Here is a 4,984-nt window from a genome sequence, read left to right on the forward strand (position 1 = left end):
TGTGACTGTCAGCAGGAGATCTGACACCCTGAGGACACACAGACGTTTTACAGACGCGTCAGTGTGGAGCAGCGGGGTTACGAGCTGTTTGGTGCCGCCCAGTAAAATGCCAGTCTGCGGTCAGACGCTCTGTCAGACGTAATCCACACCATCCGTCAAAGAAAGAAAGAGAGAGAGAGAGACAGAAAACTTTTATAGCAAATTCATACTTATTGCAAGAAAACAAATGTTGGTTATTTGCATGATGTGGTAATGTTGGCATCTTTTTTTTATACATTTATTCATGCAAAACCATGACCAAAACTTTCCACTGATCTTAACCAAAGTGAGTTATTCAAGGCTAAATGAACACTAGATGAAGTTGTGTTGCAGTAAATGGGAAATGGACTGCACCTATATTGCACCTTTCTCGTCTTCTGACCACTCAAAGCACTTTACACTAGGTGTCACATTCACCCATTCACACACATTCATACGCTAATGGAACAGTGTTACGTGTCATTCTGTGTCCTGTTGCTTGTGTGTGTCTGCTCTATGTCTTTGTGTTGTGCAGCTGTCTGGGCTAAGTCTATTTAAGTAACACCTTACTCTGCCCACACTCTCTTGCTCCTTGACACAAGACCCAGCTCTTTGTTTGCCCTCTTAAGTTAATTTAATTAAAACGTTTTTGGCTTTTTGTAAATAAATAATATTCTTTTGCATCCAATCAGTGTTCAGTGTCGCTCCTTATGTTGCCGCTTTCGGGCCGGTCGTAACATAATGGGGGCTCGTCCAAAGCTCAGTTTAGAGTAGGTGAGTTTGTATTTGTACCCCAACAACTTTATTTTCTATTTTAATTTCTGTTAGTTAGTAGGTTTACGCCATATGAAGTAGATTTTTCCCTGGTTAACTAGCCTGTGGATGTTGGAGAGACCATCACCACTTTAATATTTCTGTGCGATAACCCTGGGGCCGCTGCAGGCTAGCCTGGGAAAGCTGTCAAAGACAAGTTGAGCTCTAGTTATACAGGAGTACAGTCTCTTAGGTAGAGAGGAACCAAAGTCATTAGGATTCATCATCCGGCTACTATGAATGTCTGTGCAAGATTTCATCCCTTCAATAGTTGCGCCAATCTGGAACAAAGTAGTCAACTGACCAATCGTAATGGCCATCTCTAGAGCCATGCTGCTCGGCCAAAATTGTAAAGAAAAACCAAGAAAAACTCCAAAGACAAAGAAAAAAGAAAAAGAAAGGAAGAAACAAACCAAAAAAAATCCTCAAAGAGAAAATGCGGGTGACAGATGAAGTGCTAATTTGAAGGAAAAAACAGAACAGATCATCAGTCTTTGTCTTATTTTCTGTTTCTAAACATGTAATTGTCGTCTCTTTTTCATTCTTGTTCATTGTTGTCTGTTCTGCACAAGAGACACCAACAGTACATGTTCAGTTTAGCAGCTCCTCTCTCTTATGGCGTCACATTTTCCTCTCCATGCCTCATTTCTTCTTGTCATTTATTTTTTATTTTTGTCATTAAAATGTGCAGTGGCTCTCTCTCTGTCCTCCCAGCATTACTCTTCTTTTTCTCCCAGCTTCTTCTTTGGAACGTTTATTTGTCACATCAAAGGAGCTACTTTCATCCCTCAGTTTTGTTGCGTCATTGTGTGTCTCTTCGACAGCTCACGAGGGTGGAATAAGGTTTGTCTGTCTCTCTTGCTCTCTCACACACTACAACACAAAGAGATATTTTGTTAATTTAAACCATTCTCTGTCCCCAGCAGTAGCGTAATGATTCCCTGTGGAGCTTTTGGCGGCCTAAAAGTCAAAGACTCATCTGAAAGGAGGAACAGAATTTTGGTTAAATGACTCAGAAATCACAACAAAGTGGCTCCTCATAAATAACTATTACACTTAATTTTATGTCTTATTTTTGCAAGTTTGAGCGTTTCAAGTTAAAAGTTTTGTCCAAACATCCCCGTCTCATCATCTTAAATCACAAAGTGTCTCAACAAAAGATTCCCATGTGCTGAGACACTTAATTTTCTCATTTCAGCTAAATTAAATTCAGTTGTTGAGTCGTGACTCTGCCCTGCAAACCTTCATCTAAACGTTGTAGAGCCGACTCTAAACTATAAGAGCAGTGCGTTTGTTAATGTACAAATCATTTACCCCTCAGACCTTTACCCCAAAAAATAAACTAAGTAAATTCTTATCTATAAAGGATTTAAAGCAGTTACCGAACCTGCTCCTCAACCAGCTTTCTGAGCTACCTCAGCTCTCACACAGATTCATTTGATAAAGAGTTCAGATGAAAACATCGGCTGGATCAGAATGATCATCAGAATCATGATAATAAACACAAAGACTACAGTGAACATCTTCTCAAGGCCAGGACTGTTGTAGTCAAGACCACTTAAGTTGAGTTCAATACAAGTCCAAGGCTAAGCTGTGTCGGGATCGATTCAAATGTACCTCTCTCTTGTCTGCTAAGAGGAGACTGAAAAGCGAGAATGAGAGCTACTGGGTTAGGTTCAGGAAAAGATCATGGTAATTGGGTTTAAAGTAAGTAAGCAATGTCCTGTGTTTATTTGACTCATACCTCCTCCATACGCAGACTTTGTTGCTCGTCACCTTACTTCCTGAAAGGCTTCCTGGCAGCTGGGTGCATCTCAGGTATGTTATATGCCTGTATGAGATGCTGAGGTCCGTGACAAAATGTTGATATGTTATATGATATTGCTTCAATCATGACCATGGTTGTTCTGTATCGTCAAACACATGGCTATTCTTGTAACCATGACAATAAAGGTAACCTCACCTTGACAAAGTACTTATTTTACCTGTAACAATATCTCCAAACCAAACCTTTACTGTAGTGGTTTAAGATCAGTAAACAGGTAGATTTTTCCTCCCAAAGATAATGGCGTCAGATCAGAAAACACTTAAATGTGTCATTCTTCTAATTTGGAGGAATTGTTGACTGCAAGATCAGATAAAGATCCTGGGGGGGAAAAAAAAGAATGTAAGAGAAAAGGTCCTGACTTGGACTGGGGTACCAAAGCCTTGCTCAGGGGTTCATTAGCGGAGATGTTTGAGTGAAGAGACATTACCACAAGACTGAGGGTTTCAAACCCACAACCTCACGATCCACAAAAGCATTTTTTTTGTAAAAAAAAAAAAAAAAAAAAAAAAAAAAAGAGTCTGACTGAGTTGTCTTCTCTGTCTTCCCTGATGCAGACATACTGCCACGGCTGGAAACAGGGTTCTGATCAAATGAAGCCCTAATTAAGTTGTCGCACACCAACCTTGTGGAGCAGCATAAAAAAACCCACATCCTAGTTTTACTCAGAAGTCTTCCCACAAGCCCCGATCCAGAAAATTTGATGAGGAGGGGGGGGACGGCCACTTTGTACATCCTGTACTGTTTAACCACACTTAGTCACTGACCCCATATCCTGTAGGCATCAAACCCAGCACAGATAGTTATCTTCGTCTTATGAAATTTATCACCAAAATATGTCCTGTGTGCAGTTTCGGTCTTTGTTTTTTAAAGGCACAGGTCTTTAATCTACTAGTTATGAAAAGAGTTTGTTATGCTCTTTTGTAGATAAATGTAATTATTATTTTTTTAGGTCTGCCACCACAGGCACAAAACATCTACAGCCTTAATTAGTCTGACATTCACAAGTGTTTATTAGCGCAAGAAAAAAACACACAAGGATGTAGTTCATTAGCAGCAGAGTTAATGCATTTGAGTCCACGCTCGCATCCAAAACAAAGAACGCCATGTGTAAAAACCTCCGTCTTCCCAGTAAAATGAACCATTAGCCACATCTGTAACTACTGAGTGACTTTAAAGTTTCAGTTCATTCAGTTAATGTGTCTCTTTCAGTCTGTTTTCTCTTCACGGTGGCTATTTCTGTTGTTTTCTTGTTGTCCTCCTCCGCTCTGCTAGGTCAGATCTTTATTTTTATTCATCACCATGGGTCTGCAGCCGCCCAGCTGTTCTACACACCGCTTTTATTTGGTTAATGGAGGTTACCTAAGAGCACAAATGATGATAAAATGTGCAAAGCTAATTGGTGCAGCCTGTGATTACATTTCGAAAGGTTCATTGACCCATTTCAAATTAATATAATAAAAGCCTTTCCGATGATCATCTTTTTCCACAGTCAGAACGTCCAAAACCAAAGCGAAGTGCAAATTGACATTTATTCCAATTCAATTAGTATTTATCTGTCTATTTAACCTCTTGAAACTGGATTTTGTCCTCAAATTGCCTAGTATGTGCCCTCAAAAAATTAACAAAGAAACTTTGATGATGTTCTTATTGAGTGATAATACAACCCAAGGCCCAAAAGTCGAGGTAAACTGATGGTAATTTTGTACTGGAAGGTACATTTTCATGGATGAATGATAACAGGAAAATAAGTGATTTACAGGTAGCAAAGAACACTGATCATCTCAGTCTTATGTGACATGTTTGTGTCCTTTCTAAAGGTACCGTTACTGTCAGTTTCTTAAGTAAAAGATCTGAATACTTCTTGCACACTACTCCTTCGGGGTTAAAGAGGTTTTAAACAACATACTTTGACGATGAACCCACCAAACTACCACCACTGCGTGCCAAACTTGCCTGAATTTGTCCTAATTCGTAAATCGCTTGTGCTCCATCAACAGATAATAGCAACCCTCTGGCATTGACCGAGCGCACCGGGTGTGACTTCCCATAATTCCCTACCCTCCTCCTTTTTTTTTGGAACACCCACACATTCAAAACCAGCAAACAACAGGCTGATGGTGCGAATGTGTTTTGTTCAGTATGAATACGTTTTTTGGTTGTTATTTGGTGTAAATCCTCGGAGGCTGCTGTGCTGCCTGTAAATCAGTGTTACTGTGCATCTTACTGTAAGTCTGTGATTCGTGTCTGTGTGTGTCTGTGTATGTGTGTGTGTCTGTGTGTGTGTGTGTCTGTGTGTCTATGTGTGTGTGTGTGTGTGTGTGTGTG

Source organism: Morone saxatilis, unplaced genomic scaffold (genome assembly GCF_004916995.1).
Source record: "Morone saxatilis isolate NCDOM2014 unplaced genomic scaffold, NCSU_SB_2.0 Contig4, whole genome shotgun sequence".
Taxonomy (NCBI): domain Eukaryota; kingdom Metazoa; phylum Chordata; class Actinopteri; family Moronidae; genus Morone; species Morone saxatilis.